General features: G+C 31.6%; 1 protein-coding gene across 1 annotated transcript in view; it reads left to right on the forward strand.

Annotated features, from left to right (window-relative positions):
* Window positions 1-461: 461 nt before the first annotated feature.
* LOC114325882 (low-density lipoprotein receptor-related protein 4) overlaps window positions 462-26,820 on the forward strand; it is a 205,281-nt gene continuing 178,922 nt past the window's right edge. The window contains exon 1 of the mRNA XM_028274017.2: window positions 462-683. The gene's annotated coding sequence lies outside the window, so the exon portion shown is untranslated. The remainder of the gene's footprint in view (window positions 684-26,820) is intronic.

Consider the following 26,820-nt stretch of genomic DNA (forward strand, 5'->3'; position numbering starts at 1 on the left):
ATTCATCCTCGCGGAGGTTTACATCTTGGATGGTTGGATTCTTTTTTGTGTTGCTTCTGCCATTGTCCAGGCTTGTTCATCGAGCAAGGTGGAAAAAGCATAGCACTTAAGTACTCTATGAATCATATCTTTCATTGAAAATATATTCTGTTATCACCCAACCTTTCATGTAAAATTTGTTCCAACCTGTACGGAATTACATTTTGATGATATTTTATTTTACTGGACTAATTTTGATTGCAATAATTTCTGTTAATATAAATTAGGGGCATTTAAAAATAATCGATGATTAGTTAATAGAAGTATCCAGTTCCTTCTTTTTTTTTTTTGTATATTCATAGCAATGCTTCGGTTGCAACTCTAATGGCAAAATAACCCTAAACAAGGAAATTTTCCGATGCTGCGTAGGTGTGGGATTTTCCGCATGCGCGCGAAAATCAGCAAGAACATCGACAGCATCCTTCTCGAATGAAGGACCATTTTCTCGTCGAGCGATCTGGATTTTCTCGCCAATCTAAGACGATAAAAGCAATTGTAATACGCGAAATTAACATTTGAATTTTGGTAAAATTATTGTGTGAGTTGTTTTGTGGGTTCGTAGAAATACGGGTTTGCTTCAGGACAATTTGGCCTACAGTGAGTTAGTGTCTGGGATTGACATTTAAGCAAGACCCACCCCAAAGGTAATTTTAACATGTTGATATGAAATTATCTCAAAAAATGTCATTCTAATAGAAATCTTCATTAAAATGGATTATTTTTTAGCGAATTTTTCGATAATAATTCTTGACTATGCGAAGCCAAAACGGGCTGAGAGTATCAGATATTATCTCCACCTACGCCTTTTTGTAGCTTTCAATAATGAATGCAAATTCAATACATACGATATTTTTGATAAAAAAACTTAGTCTTACAGTTAAAAATACTTTACAAAATGATGTTTGTTTAAACTGTCAATTGCAGAAACTGTTTGAACATTAGTGCAATCCCGGATTTTGCATCAATCAATGGCGGTTCTATGATTTTTATATATAAAAAATGGCTTTATAAACTCTTTCGACTTATTTTAAATGACAATATGTACAGTTTGCTATTATTACATGTAGACTGTAGCATGTAGATGTGTAGGATTTGGCACAACAGTTTCTTTACAGATAAAATATTAGGTATGGTCCTTTTTATGTTTTTTTTTCTTGTAAAATTGATTAAGTGACTTTCCGCAGCTGTGTTGGTGGCAACTGCCTTCTGTAAAGTGAGATGTTAATATGTGTACTATATTATTTATGATGCAATATTTAATATTTAAGAGAAAATATTTTTTATCTCGAAATTTGCTCTTTCGATATTATCTTTGTTTACGATATAAATAAATAAATTGTTGTTTCACAAATGTTGTATGTTATAAATAAATAAATTGAGGTTTCTTTACTACAATATAAATAATAGTTAATTTTTTATATATCTTATTGACCGTCTAATAGATAAACAACAATGTGATATATCTGGGTTTTCAGGAAAAATGAAACGATTTTATTGTCTCGTCAAAACTCTATATTTCGCCAATGGTTCTCGGCTTCTTCAGGAGTGCACTAAAATTTTTACTTAAAACAAATAATCATTAAAAAATACTTACAATAATAAGCACTCACAGAGTGAAATCGTTAAAATATAGGCCAACACATTATATTATGATGAATTTTGAAAAAAAAAATAAAAAATAAAATTAATTAATTAATTCTAAGGAAAAACTTTTCTAATTAATAATATTAGTGAAGTCAATGGAGTTTTTACTTACGGAAAAAATCAAACAAGATAACACTTTTTACAATTTCGTTAAGAAATGTATAATTAACAACATATCAAAAAGTTTTACGCCAAAAGTGAGTGCTTACTTTTTTATTAAACAAATGAACTGCGAAATTAGTTGCTTTTTTAGTACCTACAAAAACATAAATTTTACAAAAAACTAACTTTTGGTACCCATTGAAAAATTTAGAAAATTTTAAACAAAAAACCTTATATAAAGATTGTTCTAAAATTAAATCTACAGCTTCTATAATATTTTATTTATAACGGCCAAGTCACTCCTCTCACAAACATTGGTGCACTTTATGGCCAGGTTCAGTTGAGCGCGCGGTAGAATTAATTTAACATATCTTTTTAACTAATTGATAATTGACCAAATTAAATTTTACAAATTGGAAATTAAAGACGAACATTATAGTTGTCTTATAGCTATGTTACAAAGATAAAAAATATGTGCATAAGTACAGTGTGGGCGGAAAGTGGGACTTACATGAAATATGTTTAAAAATGTGTTACTAATACAATTGTACCTATAAAACTCTAAAATTTGCACTACTTACTTTTCAAACATCTCACTAAACGATGCTTCTTAAAAAAATCAAAAAAAATATTATAAAAATACTATAAAAATATTATAAAAAAATATATATATAAATAATAATATATAAAAATATTATAAAAACTGAAACTTACACAAATTACTTTTCAAACAACTTACTTTTCTCTTCGAGTGATCTGGATTTTCTCGCCAAACTAAGACGATAAAGGAGTTGTAATACGCAAAATTAAAACTTTAATTTTGATAAAATAATTGTGAGTTGTTTTGTGGGTTTGTAGAAAAACGGGTTTGCTTCAGAACAATTTGGCCTACAGTGAGTTAGTGTCTGGGATTGATATTTAGGCAAGACCCACCCCAAAGGTAATTTTAACATGTTGATATGAAATTATCTCAAAAATATCATTCTAATAGAAATCTTCGTTAAAGTGAATTATTTTTTAACGAACTTTTCTATAATTCTTGACTATGCGAAGCCAAAACGGGCTGAGAGTATCAGACATTATAAACCGGGAGATATTAACAGAAGTTCAACCACGATTTTCTAAGTCCTGCCCTTTGCAATACTGGAAGGTTAGACAGAAGGTACTTACAATTTGTGGAAAAATCCACGGGTTTCCTGTGACATTTTCCTGTGAAAACTAGATTTTCCATGAAAAAAAAAATTGGGAGTTGCGATGACTTTTTAAGTCCTGCCATATCCATATAATAACAGGATACTATCTATTTTATGAAGAAAATTTTTTGGGCAGGACGGTTGCAAAAGGACTAAGGGAGTATACAGATATACAAACATGTAATGAAAATAATGAAATTTTCATAACTTTCTAATTCCTGCCAACTTAATAAATTAATCATATTTATTTCAAAATGACCAAAAAAAACGTTGGCATGACGTCACCTAATGTTTAACTGCATTTGTTTCTTGGAAAATTCTGTATAAAATTTTCACTCTGGTTCCGTGATTAGTCCTGTCGCCAGGGGGTACAACGGCCTCCTTAATTCAGAATATTTATTTTGACCCGTAGAATACGAATTTTTTGGGTAACAGTTGATCCGGATGTCGATAAGATTGTTATAGACAAAGAACTTGAGGAATTACATAACAGTGATTTCTCGCAAAACAAAACATCTTTTTGTATTTTTTGGGTCCTTGTAGGCAAAAAATGTTCTGACAAGTTTTTTCGTAGGATGCATAGTTTTCGAGATAACCGCGGTTGAACTTTCAAAAATCGAAAAATTGCAATTTTTGAACCCGAATAACTTTTGATTAAAAAATAAAGTAGCAATTCTGCTTACCGCATTTGAAATTTTAATTCAAATTATATCGGTTTTGATTATTTGCATTGCTAAAAATTTATTATTTTATTGGTAAACAAAGCTATAAACACCTAGTGCGTGAGTGATGTTTTCAATGATTTCTCATTTAAAATCTAACGAGTAGGTAGAGTAGCTACAAGTGCAAGCGAGGCAATGTCTAAGTAGCATGCGTTAAAACGCATGTATTAGGAACGGGAAACACTATGTGTTTATAGCTTTGTTCAGCAGTAAAAAAATTAATTTTTAGCAATGCAAATAATCAAAACCGATATAATTTGACTTAAACTTTCAAATTCGGTAAGCAGAATTGCTACTTTATTTTTTAATCAAAAGTTATTCGGGTTCAAAAATTGCCATTTTTCGATTTTTTGAAAGTTCAACCGCGGTTATCTCGAAAACTATGCATTCTACGAAAAAACTTGTAGGAATATTTTTTGCTTAAAATGACCCAAAAAATACAAAAATATGTTTTGTTTTGCGAGAAATCGCTGTTATGGAATTCCTCAAGTTCTTTGTCTATAACAATCTTATCGACATCCGGATCAACTGTTACCCAAAAAATTCGTATTCTACGGGTCAAAATATATAAAAAAAACTTGGGTAAGTCCATCTGAATTAAGGAGGCCGTTGTACCCCCCTGGCGACAGGACTAGATTTTGTAAGTCATAAAATAAATTTTGTTATAAAATAAATAATTTCAGTAGACATTATTCAAAATGGCAGGATGTTTAGTTACACCGTTTTTACTATATATAGTTAAAAAATTTGTAAGAAAATTCGTGGAAAATTACACGATTTTCTAAGTCATGCCATTTCGCACATATCTCAAGAAGGTTAATATAAATCTATTTTCAAAGAGGCAGGATGGTTGTATAGTTATTTCGTATAAAAAAATTAAATTGTGTGTCTGTAAAATTATTTCAGGGTGTTATACAAATATATTCATATCACCATAATTTTCTGAGTCACACCATGTCGAGTATGCTTAAAAAACACTAATCTAAAACCGCTTAAAACGTGGCAGGATAATCGCAAAGATGAATAATACAAAAAATTAATTTGTATATCATTAAAACAATCGTATCCTATTAAATTTTATTTTCCTGAATAATGTCTCTGAATTTTTACACACTTTTCAAATCTAATGGCAAACTGTAACATCTTTATTTTAAGTTAGACGAAGCAACGAAGCATTAAACCTAGGAATTTTGTGCAGTAAGATGAATCGTCATGCAACTTTTTGCATTCGATTAGGGAGAGTGTCAGGCAACGTTGTGAACTAAATTCATCTAGGGTAAAAATTTTTTTGCATAAGAAAATGCATTTTAAAAGTGCATCTCGAAGAGGTGAAAATGAAAAATTTAGAACTCGGGCAATATTGAGGGAAATGAGTTGAATTTTTATAATCGGGGGTTTTGGGGATCGCTGAGTGCGAATTTCATATCGGCGATGGTCTCCAAGGTACCTGGTACCCACGGTGGAACTTGTCGCCTAGAGTTTTACGTTATAATCATTAAAAATCAGTCAATATCCATTACTCGGGGGATTTTTGGGGTCGCCGGCCACGAATTTAGTGTTGACGATGGTTTCCAAGATACTAGGTGCCCAGGGTGGAACTCGTCGCCTGGAGTTTTATGTTATAATCATTCAAAATCAGTCAATAACCATTACTCTGAGGGTTTTGGGGGTCGCTGAACAAGAGTTTCATGTGGTCGATGGTCTCCAAGATACCTGGTGCCCAGGGTGGAGCTCGTGGTCTGGAGTATTATGTTATAATTATTCCAAATCATTTTAAACCATTACACGGGGGGTTTTGGGGGTCGCTGAGCACGAATTTCATGACGGCGATGGTCTCCTGTGTACCTGGTGCCCAGGGTGGAACTCGTCGCCTGGAATTTTATGTTTTAATAATTCAAAATCAGTCAATAACCATTACTCTGAGGATTTTGGGGGTCGCTGAACAATAATTTCATTTGTTCGATAGTCTCCAAGGTACTTGGTGCCCAAAGTGAAACTCGTCGTCTAGAGTTTTATGTTATAATTATTACAAATCATTTAAAACCATTACTTGGGAAGTTTTGGGGGTCGCTGAACATGAATTTCATGACAGTGATGGTCTCCAAGGTACCTGGTGCCCAGGGTAGAACTCGTCGCCTGGAGTTTTATGGTATAATCATACAAAATCAGTCAATAACCATTACTATGAAGGTTTTAGGGGTCGTTGGGCATCAATTTCACGTTGGCGATGGTCTTCAAGGTAGGTATACAATAATCTAAAAAATACGTGGTAAATTAAGTGTTAGTGCACGTATTCATAATCAATTTACTTGTATAATATAATGAAAAAATTAATAAAAAATTAAAATAAAATAAAAAAATATATTTACTTACTTGAAGTTACCCAAATTTCTCTCTTCCGCAATTTCGAAAACCAAATGTTTTCGAAACCGAAAATTCCTTTAACACCAATCTTAAACAGCTTGATATTATATTATTATTATTTATTGTGTAATTAACAAAACTAATAAGTATAAAATATATGACTTTTTCAAAACACCAACATTAAAAACTTACTTTGCGATATCACACTTACGATATCACTTTTTAGATGTTTTTTTTTATAATTAATTAAAATGTTTTAAAAGAACAGAAATAGTACATAAAAGTGTAGCTTGGAGGTATTCACATATGCTATGCTTTGTTTTTAAACCAGGAGCAGTAATATAAAAAGACAGATTCACACCCAAGAAAGTCAATAGAAAAATCACCATATACCTACATATTCTTTTTTGGTTGATCATATCGGCCTTCGACGGTAATCCATCAACGTTATATTATACTAATACGTCGCTAAAGAGTTCTAAAAACCACTGTTTTTTTATATAAAAGCGGACTAGAAATCTAAAAATTAAAATAATACCGCAAAAAACACAAAAAATGGCTGATATAACTTAATTACCCTTGAAATGCCAATTATGTCAAAATTTCATAAATGTCATTAGTGTCAAAATTTAACGACAACTGCTTTAAAAGCGACAAAATTTTAAAATAATTTTTAAATAGGTAATTTTTTAAGATATAGTATAAAAGTGTTTTAAGAAAAATATTAATGAAAAATATATTGAGCGACCCCCAAAACACCGAAGTAATGGATATTGACTGATTTTGAATGAATATAACATAAAACTGCAGGCGACAAAGAGTTCTAAAAAGTCGCTAAAGAGTTCTAAAAACCACTGTTTTTTTTTATATAAAAGCAGACTAGAAATCTAAAAATTAAAATAATACCGCAAAAAACACAAAAAATTGCTGATATAACTTAATTACCCTTGAAATGCCAATTACGTCAAAATTTCATAAATGTCATTAGTGTCAAAATTTAACGACAACTGCTTTAAAAGCGACAAAATTTTAAAATAATTTTTAAATAGGTAATTTTTTAAGATATAGTATAAAAGTGTTTTAAGAAAAATATTAATGAAAAATATATTGAGCGACCCCCAAAACACCGAAGTAATGGATATTGACTGATTTTGAATGAATATAACATAAAACTGCAGGCGACAAAGAGTTCTAAAAAGTCGCTAAAGAGTTCTAAAAACCACTGTTTTTTTATATAAAAGCAGACTAGAAATCTAAAAATTAAAATAATACCGCAAAAAACACAAAAAATTGCTGATATAACTTAATTACCCTTGAAATGCCAATTATGTCAAAATTTAATAAATGTCATTAGTGTCAAAATTTAACGACAACTGCTTTAAAAGCGACAAAATTTTAAAATAATTTTTAAATAGGTAATTTTTAAGATATAATATAAAAGTGTTTTAAGAAAAATATTAATGAAAAATATATTTAGCGACCCCCAAAACACCGAAGTAATGGATATTGACTGATTCTGAATGAAGATAACATAAAACTGCAGGCGACGAGTTCCACCCTAGGCACCAGGTACTTTGGAGACCATCGCCGACATGAAATTCGTACTCAGAGACCCCAAAAATCCCCGAGTAATGGTTATTGACTGGTTTTGAATGGTTACAACCACGGTACACAGAGAACCGGTATGTTTCCACGCATGGAAGGCGAACGCGTGACGTCATATGGGAACCTTAATTTTCATCCGGCAATGCTAAATGAAGCGGTAATATTGTTCGAATTTTAAAATTTTGTACTTATCATCACCTTTTAAATAAGAAATTGTATTTTATATTCTTTTTACTGTCATTTTGATTGAAAAATAAAGATTTTAAGTATCTGTTGTCCAATACACATTTACCATAGTATATTAAAAAAAATAAAAGAGAAATAATATAAACATTCACTTTACTTCTGGGTCTGTAAAAATGTTTCACATAAAATTGTGTCTACTAACTGTTATTCTAAATTGTTGAAAAATATTTGACTAGAAATTAAAACAACCACAAATCAGTTAAGAAATTTGAAGTTTTAGATGAAGTACTTAGAACCAATTACATACTTGATGACTTTCAAATTTTATTTACAAAATAGAAAAATGTTGATTTTAAGTTAAACCAGGTTAGGAATCTAAAAATTTCAAGTGCGAACATTTTATTAGACTAATATACATACATATACAGAGTGGGCCAAAGAAAACAGTCTAACTCGATATTTGGCAGTATTTATTAAATTTTAAGGAAATGACAAAACAGGTCGATTTTTGATCTAAGTGGGACACATTTTTACGGTACATACATTTGTCATTTGTTAACCACCTTCCTTCCACTTCCCCCACCCCTTATTTTTAAATAGGGAGTAGGGGTCGTGTGCTAGCTCATTTAAAAGGTTACTCAATTCTCTATTCAGTAATATAAACATTAACATAATTATTTATACAGGGTGGTCAAGAAAAAAATATTTTAGTTAAATTAATTGACACAAAAAGAAGAATGTATGTAATTTATTTAATTCAAAATATATTATACTGCTGTCACAAAAGAGAAATAATGTTTTTTGATAAATAAACATTGCTCTTCGCTTAATTTCAATATTCAAGCTGCCACCCATCTGCCTCTTGGTAGGTTGAATATTATTTAAGCGAAAAACAATATTCATTTGTCAAATAAACATTTTTCTTTGTTTTCTGTCAGTAATAGAATTTATTTTGATTTAAATAAATTGCATACATTCTTCTTTTTCTGTCAATTAATTTAATTCAAAATAGTTTTTCTTGGACACCCTGTATAAATAATTATGTCAATGTTAATATTACTGAATAGAGAATTGAATAACCTTTCAAATGAGGTAGCACACGACCCATATTCCCTATTTAAAAATAAGGTGTGGGGAAATGGAAGAGAGGGGGTTGACAAATGACAGATGTATGTACCGTAAAAATGTGTTTCCCCCTTAGATCAAAAATCGACCTGTTTCTTCATTTCCTTAAAATCTAATAAATACTGCCAAATATCGAGGTGGACTGTTTTCTTTGGCCCACTCTGTATATTGTATGTATAAAATGTTCGCACTTTAAATTTTTAGATTTCTAACCTGGTTTAACTTTAAATCAATTATGTATATTAATACATATATTATGTATAATATTATGTATAATACATATTATGTACAGTATGTCCCTGTAAGTTGTATCCATATGGAAAACTTTTTTATTATTAATTTTTCGAAAAAAAGTTATTCTTCATAAAAAGCTCTTCATGGTCCAAGACCTAAAATTTAACCATCAAATATCAAATTGTTTGAATATTATACGAGGCATGTCAAAAAGTTTGAATTTCACTCAAGAGTAAAGTAGCTTTATTTTTCACAATATTCAAAAAATTGCTATTATGAAAAGTTGTTTGAAATTAAAAACTATATTCTAATATGCAATTACATCCTTCTAAGTGAAAATTTTTTTTTTTGAATAATTATGTATAACTTACATTATTTTCAGTTATTTCAATTCTGATAACTCTTTTATTATTAATTTTACGAAAAAAAATGATAATTAATAAAAAGTTCTGGATGGTCTAAAACCTAAAATAAAACCATCTTATATGCAATTTTATCAATTTTACACGAGGTATGTCAAAAAAAGATAAATTTAGATCAAAAGTAAAGTACCTTTATAGTTCAGAATATTTCAATTAGAAGGATGTAATTACATACTGAAACATAGTTTTTAATTCTAAATAACTTTTCATAATAGGAATTTTCGATATTGTGAAAAATAACCTATGTTACTATTAAGCGAGATTCATATTTTTTGACATACCTCGTATGAAATTGATCAAATTTGATATAAGATGGTTGTATTTTGGGTTTTAGACCATGCAAAACTTTTTATTAAGAATCACTTTTTTTCGTAAAATGAATAATAAAAGAGTTATCTAAATTGAAATAACTGAAAATAATGTAAGTTATCCATAATTTATCAAAAACAATTTTTTTCAATTAGAAGGATGTAATGCATATTAGAATATAGTTTTTAGTTCCAAACAACTTTTCATAATAGCAATTTTCAATATTGTGAAAAATAAAGGTACTTTACTCTTGAGTGAAATTCAAACATTTTGACATACCTCGTATAATATTCAAAAAATTTGATATTTGATGGTTAAATCTTAGGTTTTGGACCATGCAGAGTTTATTTTTGAATAACTTTTTTCGTAAAATTAATAATAAAAAAGCTTTCCATATGGATACAACTTACAGGGACATACTGTATATTAATAAAAAAACAAATGTCCGGGAAAAGTTTTATCATTTTTTAAAATTAGAAAATTTAGATATCTTTTTGTCAACTGCTCTCTGGCAGTTTTTAAAACTTATTTTTCTGTTAATATCCCTCATTCTAATATATGTTCGTGTTCTGCACATGCATAATATCACCTCAAATGGCATTAGAGTCTCGGTTTTAATTAATTACTATAAAGCTAATAGTTATATTATAATAGTTTTAAAAATACACAGTTATGCTAATAAACAACAATTTGTAACTAATATAGAATTACTTCAATCGTTATCAGCTTAATATTTTAAAACCGCCTCAATCTATTCACTTTCAACCCACCACATATACGAAATAATGCATCCAAACAATAAGCAAATATCTGTTAGGTTCCCACGTGACGTGCTGCGCGGCCGAACCAAATTTAGCGACGGCAATCGGCATACCGGTTCTCTGTGTATCGTGGTTACAACATAAAACTCCAGGCAACGAGTTTCACCGTGGGCGCCAGGTAAGTTAGAGACCATCGCCGACATGAAATTCGTACTAAGCGACCCCAAAACCCCCAGATTAATGGTTTTTCACTGATTTTGAATAATTATGACATAAAAGTCCAGGCGACGAGTTGCAGCCTGGGAACAAGGTACCTAAGAGACCACCGCCAACATTAAATTGTGTTTAGCGACTCCAAAAACCCCCCGAGTAATGGTTATTGACTGATTTTGAATGGTTATAACATAAAACGCTAGGCAACGAGTTCCAACCCTTGGCACCAGGTACCTTGGGCACCATCGCCGACATGAAATTCGTACTCAGGGCCCTCAAAACCACCAGGGTAATAGTTTTTGACTAATTTTGAATAATTATAACTAAAAACTCCTGGCGACGAGTTCCACTTTAGGGGCCAGGTATCTTGGAGGCCACCGCCGACATTAAATTCGTGGTCAGCGACCCCAAAAACTGCCGTGTAATATATATTGACTGATTTTTAATTATTATAACATAAAACTCCAGGCGACGAGTTCCACACTGGGCACCAGGTATCTTGGAGACCATCGCCGACATGAAATTCGTACTCAGCGATCCCCAAAACCTCCAGGGTAATAGTTTTTGGCTGATTTTGGATAATTATAACTAAAAACTCTAGGCGACGAGTTCCACCCTGTTCACCAGGTATCTTGGATGCCATCGCCAACATTAAATTCGTAGCCGGCGACCCCAAAAACCCCCCGACTAATGGATATTAACTGATTTTTAAAGATTATAACATAAAACTCTAGGCGACGGGTTCCGCCGTGGGCACCAGTTACCTTGGAGACCATCGCCGATATGAAATTCGTGCTCAGCGATCCCCAAAACCCCCGAGTACAAAAATTCAACTCATTTCTGTCAATATTTCTTAAGTTCTAAATTTTTCATTTTCACCTCTTCGAGATGCAGTTTTAAAATGCATTTTCTTATGCAAAAAAATTTTTGCCCTAGATGAATTTAGTTCACAAAGTTGCCTGACACTCTCTCTTATCGAATGCAAAAAGTTCCATGACGATTCATCTTACTGCACAAAATTCCTAGGTTTTGGGCTTTTTAGTGCTTCGTTGCTTCGTCTAAGTGATTAGATCATATTTTTATCTAAGTAAACGCAATAAAAGTAAATAAACTATTTTTAAAATTTATTAGTTATAGTAGGGAATTTACCTACCCATTATATTATACAGGGTGTCCAGAAGCTCTCATAACAAACGAAAACCGGAGATTCCTCAGATAATTTTAAGAAAATTTAACTCAATTCACCTAGTTCAAAAATGCTTCCGTGGAAAGCTAGAGCTCTTTAAAGATGGCGTCTTGTAATTCATCATCGTCATAATTCAACCCGGATCTATCCAATGCTGGATATAGGTCTCCCTCAGTCTTCTCCATACATTTCTGTTCTGTGCTGTCTGCATCAAGTTTCTGTCGATCCGTTTGATGTCATCAGACCATCTGGTTGGCGGACGACCTCTACTTCGATATGCTTCGTCTAGAAGAAGCATATGGAAATCTTGTAATTAGTTTCTTTAAAATAGCTGCAGAACGCTTTTATTTGGAAAAACGAAAACTGGTACACTTATTTATCTTCCAGAGGTCAATTATCAGATGTCAATTATCAATTGTCAATTTTTAGTACCGGTCATAGGGGTCCGTTTTGGATACGGAAACGGATATTTTATCGAATAACTTTTCTGTCTAACTTTGAAGCATTTCTGACACTGAATTATTAAATTCTGGGATAGTTTTGTACTAAAAGGTACTTTTGCTTTAACTCAGAAGAATACGCAGAATATGCTAGAAAAATCGATTTGAAAATTTTTTCGTTTTTTGGTTTTTTGAGTTTAAAAGAATTTATAAGAATTCTATTTAGGAAAACGAAAACTGCTACGTTTATTTCTCTTCCAGAGATGAATCGATTTTATCAATTGTGAATTTCTAGTACTGGTCATAGGCATCCGTCTTGGGTAGATCAACGGATATTTTATCTCATATCTTATTGGTCTTTAAATTTTTAGACATTTTTGAGAGTAGAGTATTAAATTATGAGGTGTTCTAGTACTAAAAGTTACTCTTGCTTTAAGTCGGCAAATACACCGTTTTTTTTTAATTTTTAAAATTTTCTTTTCAAATTTAAATAAAATGTGTACAATATAAAAATGGGTGGAAATTGCATTTTTGTGTATAAAATGCATCCAAAAGTGCATAAACCTGTCAAAATCAGTGTATTAAGGGCACAATTTTGTTATTTGGGAGGTTTATGGAGTTACGAATACGCAAGTAGAACCGACCTCCGAATCACCTAGTGCCCAGAGTTGCTGCTAAGGCACGTCATCTGGAGTTTCGTGGGATATCGGCAATAAATTAAAGAAAACAGATTATTCCAGGGGTTTTTGGGATGGCCGAACACGAATATAACATTACAACCGACCTTCAGAGCACCTGGTGCCCAGGGTGACTGATCTCGAATTTAGATAGTTTTGGAGGTCGATTCTGATGGCGTATTCATGTTCAGCAACCACAAAACTCCTCGAGTAATCTACTTGCATCACTTTAGTGTCTGAAAGCCTCGAAATTTAAGAATATGGCGTGTATATTAGTCACCCCGAGCACTAGGTAAAGATCTATTCTAATGTGACATTCTTGTTCAGAAACCCAAAAAACCACCTGAGTAATCTGTCTGTATCAATTTACTTCCGAAATTAATATATAAATATGGTATATAAAATGCTTAACAAATAAAAAGGTACCATAAAATATCATTTTATTATAATACTAAAATACAGGGTGTCCCATTTAAGAAAACTCAGAAAATACTCATTCCGAGTTTCAACCAACCCCGTATTCTAAAATTAAACATTTTGGTATACTATTAATAACTGACAATAGTAGACTATGTATATTAAAAATCGTTTAAACATAAATTAATAGAAGTTTGGATATCAAATCACTAACAATATGTATAGGGTGTGAATGTTCCTACAAAATTAACAAAAAAACGTAATTATATTTTAAACTACCTCGTATAATATTTCAAAACACTATATTTTATTAAAGAGAACATCGAGTAGAATCCAAAAATGTAAAAATATTCCCTTTAAAAAAACATAAATTTGTGTCACCCTTTGAAAACGGGTAGCCCTGTATATTATAAAATACTATTTTATTTATTCGGATATTTATTATATATTATATTTATATAACGGATATTCTTGAGTTGGGATTGATTTCATGTAATCGAATGAACTATCTTTTAGTAAAGTCGTCCCAGGAACGCAACTCATCAATATTGGCAATATCATTTTAAAGTCGTCTACTTTAAAATGTAGAATACGTGTCTGAATTGCCGATATAAATGAGTCAGATTAAATAAATTATTAGAAGAATTTTTTACTAAGCAACAACATTTTTGTTTATTTAGTATTATTTTGTATTTTGACAACGACACCCGACTTGGGCGTCGAAACGTTAATAAAATCATTTTTAGGTAAAATTGTGGCTTATTTCCCATTTGAATATACCTGATTATAAAAATGCCACAAGAAAATAGCTTCAGAACAACATTATAAAATACTGTTAAATCATAGTCCTATCTGTGACCCATGTTTTACCTAAATAACTTTTTTCGTATATCTTACGACAAACGAGTAATTGGACTTTGTCACACTAATGCCCCCCCTGTATACAAAATAACCATAAAACCATCCTGCCTCTTTGTAAATAGACTTATATTAAGATTCTTGAAACACGTGCAAAATGGCATGACTCAGAAAATCGTTGACTTTTCACGAATTTTCTTACAAATCTAGGACTCCTGCCGTCTTACAAGAATCGTTTAACCTTCCTGCCGAGTACCGAAAAGGTATTGATTGTATTTGAGTATTATAACTTTTTAAAGGCAGGACTAAGAAAATCACGGAATCAGGGTGAAAATTTTCCGCAGAATTTTCCAAGGGACAAGTATACTTAAACATTAGGAGACGTCATGCCAATATTTTTTTTGATCATTTTGAAATAAATATGTTTAGTTTATTTAGTTGGCAGGACCTAGAAAATCATGAAAATTTCATTATTTTCCTTACATGTTTGTATTCATATATACTCCGTTACCCCGTTTGCAACCCTCTTGCCCAAAAAATTTTCTTCATAAAATCGATAGTATCCTGTCTATCTACGGATATGGCAGGACTTAGAAATTCATCGCAAAACCCTATTTTTATTTTTTGGGAAAATCTAATTTTTACAGGAAAATGTCACAGAAAATTTGTGGATGTTTCCACAGATTGTAAGTACATATTCTACCCTTCCAGTATTGCAAAAGGCAGGACTTAGAAAATCGTGGCTGAACTTCTGTATAATATCTCCCAGTCTATTATCTCCACCTACGCCTTCTTATAGCTTTCAATAATGAGTGCAAATTCAATAGATACGATATTTTTGATAAAAAAAATTAATCTTATAATTAAAAATACTTTCAAATGATGTTTGTTTAAACTGTAAATTGCAGAAACTGTTTGAACATTGATGCAATCCCCGATTTTGCATCAATCAATGGCGGTTCTATGTTTTTATATACAGTGCGGTGGAATAAGTGTTGCCCCCCCTGTTAACTTGTTTATTTTAAGAATATAAGCAAAACGCTCGAATAGGTCGATTTTTAAACTAACCATAGTATATTATAGCATCAACGTTTAGAAACTTTACGCGATTTCTCTTCAGGTGACAGCCATAACTTTGATTTTTTTTAAATGGGAAAGTACATCATGTGACACCTCATTTAAAAGCTCTTAAAATACTGAGTTCAAAAATGTATAATACTTTAATCCTGTTTGAGAGCGTAGGCGCAAAATTTCGGCTGAATTCTTTCTAAATGCAATCATTTTTTTCGAATCCTGAAAAAACTAATAAATATTTTTGAAAAATTTAAACGCAGAATGAAATATTACAGTATTCTCGATGGTCCAAAGTCCCTGAGAACTCCTATAATGTTTATTTTGATAAGTCACAGTGGTGGAAAAAAAGAGAAAATTTAGTGTGATTTTTAATTTCAAATATATCATTCAAAAAAAACTTTTTGTTTATTCTAAGGGACTGTCAGCCCTCGGTAATAATCTAATCTTTCATTCTGCGTTTAAATTTTTCAAAAATACTTATTAGTTTTCTCAGAATTCGAAAAAAATAAATGCGTTTAAAAAGAGTTCGACCGAAATTTTGAGCCTGCGATCTCAAAAAGGATTAAAGTGTTATATATTTTTGAAATCAGTATTTTAAAAGCTGTTTACTTTACCATTAAAAAAATCAAAGTTATGCCTGTCACCTGAAGAGGGATCGCGTAAAGTTCGAAACGATGATGCTATGGTATACTATGATTAGTTTAAAAGTCGACCTGTCCGAGCGTTTTGCTTATGTTCTTAAAATAAACAAGTTAACAGGGGGGGGGGGCAACACTTATTCCACCGCACTCTATAAAAAATGGCTTTATAAAGTCTTTCGACTTATTTTAACTGACAATATATACAGTTTGCTGTTATTATATGTAGATTTTAGAGTCAATTACAGTTCCTTTATAGATAAAATATTATCCAGGTATTGTCCTTTTTATGTTTTTTTTGTAAAATTGATTTAAGAGTAAACAGTAGCGCGTCATCAATATTTTTGTTTTTCTAAAGTTCTGCGAACTTTCATTAGTGAGGCAACAATGCGTCGGTAATTCGACACTGACAGTAACATTTATACTGTCAAAAACAATAATTTTTATACTCATAGCCGCGAAATGTTACCGAGTCAGTCACGTTCGATTTCTTGTTATAGAAAATCGATTTTTAGTAGATCCAATGTGACACAAAATCTAGGCATGAGATAAAAAAGTTTATTTGAACAAAGTGTATTTTTTGTCTTTCTTAATGGCGGTACAGTGTCCTTTTTGCAATATTTTATTTAGTTATGGTCATACTAACATATTTCTGAAATCGGGCTCTGTACCGCCATTCTTTATTATATTACGAATATGTGTGCCAAATATCTCGACAAAATATTCAAAATTAGAGCCTCAATCTTGGACCGCGTTTGTTGCTACCTGTTGATCGCTACTGTATGCTCTTAATGACTTTCCACAACTGGCTTCTGTAAAGTGAGATGTTAACATGTGTGCTATATTATTTTATGATTGTAATATTTAATTTAAGAAAAAATATTTTTTATCTCCAAATTTGCTCTTTCGAGATTATCTTTGTTTTCGATATAAATAATAGTTCATTTTTTTTTATATCTTATTGCCCCACTAATAGATAAACTAGGATGCGATATATCAGGTTTTTCGGTAAAAATGAGACGATTCTATTTTCTCGTCAAAACTCAATATTTCGCCAATGGTTCTCGGCTTCTTCAGGAGTGCAATAAAATTTTTATTAAAAAAATTATCAATTGAAAAATACTTACCATAATAACTCACAGAGTGTGGAATCGCCAGAAAAAAAAATAAAAAATTAAATTAATTAATTAATTCTAATGAAAAAACTCTTTTAATTAATAATATTAGAGGAGCCAATGGAGTTCTTACTTACAGAAAAAATCAAACAAGATAGAACTTTTTGTAATTTCATTAAGAAATGTATACTAAACAAAGTTCTACTCCAAAAGTGTGTGTTTAATTTTTTATTAACAAATGAACTGCGAAATTAGTTGCTTTTTTAATACCTACGAAAATATATATTGTTATGATCTGCTTCTTATTAATTTTATATTAATTATTATTTATTTGATTTATTATTTAATTGTCGCAAATCATACATAAAAATGAATAAAAAATCTCAGGGTGCCTTTTTATAATATTAAAAAAATATCTAAATTATCTTACGTTACACTTATCTTCTCTCGTGGTTTCAGTATATCTTAGTTGATCCTAATCGGGATAAAATAGGAAAAAGAAATAAAGCGAAAATATCAAATAAACATACAGAATTGCCTTTTATTTATCAAAATCAATACTCTAAAAATCTATGAAATCTAAAACCTGTGGACACAGATGTCCGAACGAAATTTTTACCACTTAAATTTATTCTAGTTAAAAAAAAAATTAATCGGTTTGTTCCCGATGACTTTGATACAACAAAATAAACAAAACCAAATTATGTATTCGGAAGATTAGCTATACTTCCTATTTACTTTTTGAAATATTGGAATTTTAATTCCTACGCTTTTTACTCAAAATTTTAGTTTCCGAACATAAAAATATCTTTCACATAAGTTGACTGACCTTTTGCTTCACTCACTCTGATGTCTTCTCGTGACCCAAAACAGCTCTCCCTCCTTGACTATGTTAAAAGGCTACTCATCAAAGCCCTCTCCGCTCTCAGCTTCAAAACTATCAGCATACCAGCACCAATTCTTCAACGAGCCAAAGCCTCTTTTGACCAGTACTCGATTCACACAAACTCCAAAATTTCTCTGCTCTCCTTCTCACAATAATACAGAACCAAAGAGGTATTTCGTCTCAATTTGATCTGTCTCTCATTCCACTTCTCAGCACTATTCTCCACTATCAAACAACCACTGGTACTTGCTAACTACTTATCCACGAAAACGTTGAACTGCTCCTCAGCGATGCCAATAACATACTGCCTTCTTTTTCAAATTCACTCAACATTCAAACCACTTTTCCCCTTCCAAATTGCCAAGAATCAGAAACATTTCTCTTTTCCATTCGACAAACAAACAGTCATTTTCAAAATTATTCCGACCATCCTAATTACTTTCGGGGAACCCTACAACATTTACTCGGGTTGAAACAAAGATATTAAAATTCCAAACTTTCTTTTAAACCATTTTTCTAGAAAATGATAATAACCTCTACCTGTAGATTCTATAGTTCCCATAATAAACAATCTTTTTCCATTTTAAAACTAAATACATCGTCCTTTTCACTTTAATTATTCACAAAAGTCTTTAATGGTTCATCGGAAAGCTCATTAAAAGAGAAATCCACTTACATCCAAACTAAATTCTAATAAATATTTACAGCTCAATATACAGGGTGTATCAAATTTATGTGCCCGCGTTATTTAAAAAAAAATTAATTCAATTTTCGTTTTTCCTTTGATTGATAAATTGAAAACACAATAATATTTTAGAAAAAAATTGACTTGACCATTGAAAATTTCAAAAAATTTTAAACAAATAACATCATATAAACATTTTTTTAAAATTAAATCTACAACTTCTATAAATTTTGATTTATAACGCTCGAGTCACCCCTCTCACAAACATTGGCGCACTTTATGGCAGGGTTCGTTGGAGCGCGCGATAGAGTTAAGTGGACGGAAAGTGGGACTTATATGAATTTTGTTTAAAAATTATTGAAAAATATGTTACTAATACAATTTTACCTATAAATATCTGAGATTTACACAAATTTTCAAACATCTTAGGTACTTTTCTCTTTGGGCGATCTGAATTTTCTCGCCTTAAGACGATAAACCAAGTTGTAATACGCAAAATTAAAACTTGAATTTTGATAAATAGTCCGTTTTTTAACGGTAAAATATTGCAAAATCTCTAAATTTTAAAGAACCGCTTGGATTGACATGAAATTTGGCATACACATAGCTAACAAGTCAAAGAAAAAAAGTGATATTGTGCCGATATGTGCTTTTGCCCTGGGGGTGGTTTTCACCCCCTCTTGGGAGTGAAAAAATATTCGTCCAAAGAAAGTCAGGAAATGGATAAACTGGCTAATTTTAAGTAACTTTTGTTCTATAGAGTTTTTTCACTAAGTCAATACTTTTCGAGTTATTTGGCAGTGAATATGTTCATTTTAGCAACAAAATAACCACGCTTTTAGACGGTTTTTCGCAAATAACTCAAATAGTAAGTCGATACATCAGTATCAGACTGCACCAACTCAAAATTTTTCAATATTGAGATAAGTATTAGGAAATGGTTAAAATATGTTTATTTATCAGTTTCAAATTACACCATCTCAAAATTCCAACCCCATTGTAAAAATTTTGACTTGTCTACATGCAGAATCGAATATTTTTTTTTACAATGTCGTAGTTTCATACCGCATCACTTTGAGTTAGTGCATAATGAAACTTGATCGGTAGAACTGTTGTCAGCTACTAACTCAAAATGGTCTGTGAAAGCTGCTTGTACTGACCGTTGCTAAATTAAATGTTTGATTGAAATGAAAAATTTAGTGATACAGAAAGAGAAGAACTGTTAAATAACTACTGGGGTCTTGGTGATTTAAATAGGCAGCGAGATTTTATAGTTAACAATGTAATGCCCGTTAAGCCAAAATATCAATATAAGAAAGAAGGTAGTCATAGAAGGGAAAATATAGCTTATGAGAAATGAAAAAATTAGAGTTTTCTTTATGAACACTTTAAACATTTCGAATAGGATAATAATGAAAAAGCATGCACAACAATTTAAAAAAAAAACAGAGCTAGGGTTTGCACAGAATGACAATCGAGGAGGAAAAAAATTCTGGGCGACCAAGGGTGCTAGATGATGAAAAAGAATTCGTGAGGTCCCACATCAAATCTTTTCCAGTAATTGACTCTTATTATTGCGGAGCAAGGAAAAAAAATCTCTAAACTTAGTCACCATGTACAGACTGTACCAAGAAAATGTAGAGGAGAACTGAAAATTCCCGTAAAACTCCATTATTACACCAAGATTTTCAACAGGGAATTTAATATTGCCTTTTTTCAGCCAAAAGAGACCAGTGTTGTAAAAAGTATTACAACTTAAGTATGATGCACATATTAGAGAAAAAAGCAGATTCGGTTAGAGAAGGAGTTGGATATCAAGGATTCAAAGGAAGATGACAGTACTGTAGTTTGCTGCTTTCATCTCCAAGTTGTATTATCACTACCAAATGGAGATCAGAGTGATTTTCTTTTTACATGATACGCCTATCATGTTACAACTTCACTATATTTGATATTTCTCACACACAAACATTGCTATAGTTTTTTGTGGCACGAACGTATCGCAAGCAGAGGTGTAATGCCCGGTTGCACCAACAGATCTTAAGCTTAAGTCGAGAATATCATAAGAATTAATATAATATAATAATAATATATTACAATAAGAATACCATAATATAATAATAGATATAATTGATAATAAGGTAAGAATCTAAAATTATGGTGCAACGTAAGTGATACTCTAGGAGGCCCTATCTATAAGTAGAGCTTAGCTAAGTGGAGCTTAAGATCTGTTGGTGCAACCAGGCATTAATGAAATAAGTAGGTGTCTTTGACAGTACTATCTAAAGAAAAATGGGACCTTAATATGAGCACATATTTTACTCCGATAATTTCCTGGGCCAAAACAAAAACAAGTTCATTGCTTGCTTGTTTTTATATTGCTGTCAAAACTTAGCAAAAAAACGCATAACCCACAATTTCTTAAAAAAATTATTAGCCTGGTTAAGAAAACTTCCAATAAAAATATCGGAGAAGACATGAAAGGCAGAATTTACAAAACAGTCATCAGAGCAATAATGACATACGCGGCAGAAACACGACCCGACACAGAGAGGGCAAAAGAATTGCTCGAAACAGCGGAGATGAAAATCCTTCGAAAAATCGATGGTAAGACTCTATAGGACAGAGCTAGAAGTACAGATATACGACGGAGATGGTAGGTGGATAACGTTAATAACTGGGTAGGAAACAGAAGAATACAATGGAATGACAACATAAGCCGAATGATAACAAATGTAGTAGTCAGGACAGCGAGAGACGGTTCCCCAATAGGAAGACGATCAGTGGGAAGACCACGAAAATGATGGAAAACGACAACTTACTAGAGGCACATTGAAAAAACAGACAAAATCATGTCTATATAAAAAGAAGAAGAAAAATAGAAAAAGAAAACTGGACGGCCTGGTACGCTACAGAAGAAATTGCCGAAGTGTACGAAGTAAAAATTTACGAAAAATTGGGAAAATTTTTAATATAAATGAAGCCGGAGACAAAATAAAATGGAGCGAAATACAAATTCTAAGAGTTGAAAAAAACCAGCCACATAAAATAATGTAAGAGAAGTCTTATTTTGACGAAAATTATAATGTCATAAATATTCGATAAAACAGAACGAGCGTGGCTTATGAAGAACCATCTCTCATCCTCTCAAATAAACCTCCAGTTTTTCCAGAACTTACCAACTTCTGCCACAGCTGCCGCTGCTGAAGAAAGTGAGAATTCAGAATTATTTTGATTTTATTATATTTTTTCATAACAAGGACACAATAGTGATTTTATAAGAAAAAAATACTTAAATAATTTTATTTGATTTCCATACAAATATCCTATACAAAATGCACTAACAGTTAAAAAAGCATGTGTCTACAGTTTAATAGTGCACCAACTCAAAAAAAAATCTGAATTCTTTAAAAAAAAATTAATTAAAAACTATCATCTAAAAGAACCGTAAAATAAACATCTAATTCCAAAATTTTTTTCTATTTGAAAAACAAATGGACCATTTACAACGGAATAAAAATATTTGCTCCCAGAAAAAATAAGTTAAAGTTGATTTGTGAAGCACTATGTTTTTTGAGTTGGTGCCCTCTGATACTGATGTATCGAAGTATTTTGTCGAAAAAACATTCTTAGCAAAAATATAGCCTGTAAAATTTAAAAAAAAATGGTGTATATGTCACATCTCTACACCTAGTAGAAGCAGAGTTATAGCTAATAAAATTAGGTTCATATTCGTCAAATTCCAAATGGAATATTTTAACGTGAAATAACCAAAAATGAAGCACATTTCGGGGAAAACTCATTGCAACTTATTTAAACTGTTTAAAAAAGCTTTATTTTTGTTTTATAAAAAAAATTTCTAGTATCAAAATTAAACAAGTTACGCTCAAAAAAAAGTTAGTCCCTTTTGGTTTTGGTAAAAAAATCGAGAAAATCACCCCCTAATTAGTATCTTAAATGATCTTAATCGTTACGACTTTACAAGTTTCTTGACTCGTGTATATATTGTTTATATGATCTGTAAGTTTCATCGGTACAAAGTCCTTATTATTGAAAGGGCTGTAGTTAAAATGGGTTGAACGAGTCACTGATCACGAATGTATGCAAATTTAGAAACACCAAATCTTAATCAATTTTTGTCTAACAGAAAAACAAAAAATACATGATATTCAGAAAAGCAAATCTGACTTTTTTTTGTTTTTCGAGATTTTTGGTATCTCTAACAATTTTTAAGTTATTTTGAAAAAAAGCATATTTTTCAAAATTTATATTTTTAAAAATTTTACTTTGAAACCAAATTTTTTCAAAAATAAGCACTTTGAATCGATGAAACTTACATATCATAATATAAACACAACATAAGTAAAATAGTTTTTGGAGCGGTAACGAATAATTTCATTTAAGTTGCTAATTAGAGGATGGTCTTCCCGATTTTTTTTTGAAAAAACAAAAGGGACCAACTTTATTTTGAGCGTAACTTGCTTAACTTTACTGATAGAAACTTTTTGTAAAAACAAAAATAAAGATTTTTTAAACACTCTAAAAAAGTTATAATGGGTTTTCCCCAAAAAGTGCTTAATTTTTTGGATATTTCACGTCGAAATATTCTATTTGAAATTTGGTAAATATGAATCTATTTTTCATTGGCTATAACTCCGGTTCTACGAGATCCAGAGACCTAACGCGTACACCATTTTTTTTACTTTTTTATAAGCTATATTTTTGCTAAGAACGTTTTTTTCGACAAAATACTTACTTTTTGAGTTATTTGCGAAAAAGCGTCTAAAAATATGGTTATTTTGTTGAAAAATGAACATATTCACTCGCAAATAACTCGAAAACTGTTGATTTGGCGAAAAAGCCCTATAGAACAAAAGTTACTTAAAATTAGTAAGTTTACCCATTTCCGGACTTATTTTGGACATATATTTTTTCACCCCCAATAGGGGGTGAAAGTCACCCCCAGGGCAAAAGCACACATCGGCACAATATCACTTTTTTTCTTTGACATGTAAGCTATACGTATACCAAATTTCATGTCAATCCCAGTGGTTCTTTAAAATTTAGAGCAAAAACCGTGAAAGAATGGACTAAAAATTATTGTGTAAGTTTCTTTGTGGGTTCGTAGAAATACGGGTTTGCTTACAAAAACTTTGCATAAGGTGTCCAAAGTATTCTAACTTTAGAGATTTGATGGTGGTCAGTACCTCTCGGTTCTTCTTCATTCTTCTGAGGGCCTTCTCATTTGTGACCAGGTGAGTCCACGGGATTTTAAGAATTCTCCGATATATCCACATCTCAAATGCTTCCAATTGTCTATACATATCTTCGTTGAAAGTCCACGATTCAACACCATAAAAGAGGACAGAGAAGACATAGCATCGCAGCATTCTTACTGTTATACCAAAAGAGAAGATGTGACTCTTGAAAAGGCCCCCATACGGTTGAAGGTCCATTCTTCATTTATTATGGTGCCCAAGTAGTTATAGTGCGTCAATCTTTCTACAGGAGTTTGGTTGATGTAGAGTTGACCTTCTTTTATCTATTTCTTACTAATAATCATAAGATTTTTCTTCTTTACGTTTATTGTCTATATTTAATAATTTAGTCCGTATTATTGACAGTAATTAGTGATTTTGTTTATAAGAATTTGTAGATCTTGGTTGTCGGCAAATACTATGGTGTCATATGCATACCTGATGTTTTTCAGCCGGTACCCGTTTAATAGGAGGAATATAGAATGCTAAGGAGGGAAGAGAAGAAAACACATCGCAGAAAAAAAGAGAACATATAGAAAAAGGACTCCAAGAAATTGAAGAATTAAATAAACAAATAGAAACCAGAAAATTCTACCAAAAACTTAACAAAAGCAGAAAAGAATTTAAACCAAGAACAATGATGTGCAGAGACAAAGAAGGAGATATAGTAACTCAACAGAGTGAAATACTACAAAGATGGACTGAATTCTTCAAAGAAAAGTTTGAACAAAACGGAGATCCACTATACAATGGAATTATACTGGATCAAACGGATACCAGAGAAACAACCCCCCTTCAGTAGCTGAAATGCAAGAAGCAGTTACCAGACTGAAAACAACAAGTCATCTGGATTAAAAAATATTAGCGCAGAATTAATAAAAGAAGGCGGAGACTCCCTATTGAATGCGATACACGAACTAATAGTGAACATATGGAATAATAAATAACTGCCACAAGACTGAAATACCGGAGTAATTATTCCGCTGCATAAAAAGGGAGATCAGCTTAAATGTAAAAACTACCGGGCAATAACGCTACTGACTGTGGCATACTGCCAAATATTGTGTATGAGCGATTGAGACCATATTATGCGGAAAAAATAGTTGGGGAATATCAATGTGGTTTCTGCAGGCAGAAGTCCACAATAGATCAGATCTTCTTCTTGAGGCAAATCTTGGAAAAGACTAGTGAATTTAATATAGACACACATCATCTTTTCATTGATATTGAGAATGTCTATGATATAGTATAGTATAGTTGATCCAAAAGATGGCCTAACCCAGACATCCAAAGTGAAAGTTATCCTTCAACACCAAATTGTTCTATATGGTCCACAAAATGTCCAGAAAAAAGTCACACCATTTTGAGCGTCGGGTTTGGGTGGGAGAGGGGGGAGAAATCGGTAAATTCGTAGTTTTTTAGGTTTTTCGCCAATATTTCTAAAACTATGCGGTTTAACATGAACAACGATCTATACAAAATTGCTCTACATTAAATTTGAAATAAAAAAGGCCCTATGCATAATCTTTCTAAAATGAATGGTGCCAAAGTTACGGAGGTATTATAGTATAACAGGTCCAAAAAAGGCCTAACCCAAACATCCAAAGTAAAAGTTTTCCTCCAACACCAAAATGTTCTATATGGTCCACATATTGTTCAGTAAAAAGTTACACCATTTTGAGCGTCCAGTTTGGGAGGGTGATGGGAGAGAAGCCGGTAAATTAGTAGTTTTTTTAAGTTTTTCGTCAATATTTCTAAAACTGTGCCTTAGCGTAAACAATGTTATATAAAAAAATGTTCTACATGAAATTTAAAACAAAAAATGTTCTATACATAATTGTTATAAGATCAACGGTTCCAGAGTTACGGAGGGTGAAATTTCGAGGTTTTCGATACTTTTTATAATTTTTGGGCAATATTTATGATATAACTATACCAAAAACCTAGACATCCAAAGTGAAAGTTATTCTCCAACACCAAATTGTTCTATATCGTCCATATAATGTTCAGAAAAAAGTCACACCATTTTGAGCGTCGGGTTTGGGGAGGGAGAGGGGGGAGAAATCGGTAAATATAAAAAGTATCGAAAACCTCCACTTTTAACCCTCCGTAACTCTGGAACCGTTGATTTTATGACAATTATGTATAAAACCTTTTTTGTTTTAAATTTTATGTAGAACATTTTTCTATAAAACATTCCATACTCTAAAGCATAGTTTTCGAAATATTGACGAAAAACCTAAAAAAAACTACTAATTTACCGACTTCTCCCCCATCTCCCCCCAAACCGGACGCTAAAAATGGTGTAACTTTTTACTGAACAATATGTGGACCATATAGAACAATTTGGTGTTGAAGGAAAACTTTTACTTTGGATGACTGCGTTAGGCCTTTTTTTGGACCAATTATACTATACTACCTCCGTAACTTTGGAACCGTTAATTTTAGAAGGGTTATGCATAGGACCTTTTTTATTTCAAATTTAATGTAGAACAATTTTGTGTAGAGGGTTCTTCATGCTAAACCGCTTAGTTTTAGAAATATTGACGAAAAACGTAAAAAACTACGAATTTGCAGATTTCTCCCCCCTCTCCCCCCCAAACCCGACGCTCAAAATGGTGTGACTTTTTTCTGAACATTATGTGGACCATATAGAACAATTTGGTG

Source organism: Diabrotica virgifera, chromosome 1 (assembly GCF_917563875.1).
Source record: "Diabrotica virgifera virgifera chromosome 1, PGI_DIABVI_V3a".
In the NCBI taxonomy this organism is placed as follows: Eukaryota; Metazoa; Arthropoda; class Insecta; order Coleoptera; family Chrysomelidae; genus Diabrotica; species Diabrotica virgifera.